The following is a 501-nucleotide window of genomic DNA, read 5'->3' as shown; positions in this document are numbered from 1 at the left end:
CATAATAGAAACCTATGGATTTAACGCTGTGTGTTGTGGGTGGTTGGCGGTGCTCTGGTGTGGTTTTCTTCCTCTTTCCCATCAAAGATTTATTGTCCTTGTCTCTGCCCCTTCTTTTATTTAGAATCTATTACTGTCTAGATCTAGTAACACCTCTAATCTTCGGCACGTATGTATGACCAAATTGCGTAGCAAGTGCCGTAAAACTCTTACTAAAACTAAAACTAAATCGGCCTCATGTTCATCCAAGACGCTGTCATACTGACCGATACGCGAGCGCACATCATGCGCCCACGTACACAGACAATAGCTAAATGCCACTTACAGTACAGCTGTGGTGGATACATAATATTATATTGTAACTTTTTCCTTTGCGAGTGTTAGACACGTGTTTAAGCAATAACCACGGACATACTGACACGTGTGTTCATACCTCTTGTGTGTACCGTCTGTCTGCTGTCTTTCTGTTGTTTTTCTTTGGGGGGCCGGGGAGGGGGGGGG

Source organism: Aplysia californica, unplaced genomic scaffold (genome assembly GCF_000002075.1).
Source record: "Aplysia californica isolate F4 #8 unplaced genomic scaffold, AplCal3.0 scaffold00050, whole genome shotgun sequence".
NCBI classification, from domain to species: domain Eukaryota; kingdom Metazoa; phylum Mollusca; class Gastropoda; order Aplysiida; family Aplysiidae; genus Aplysia; species Aplysia californica.
This window is presented reverse-complemented; position numbering follows the sequence as displayed.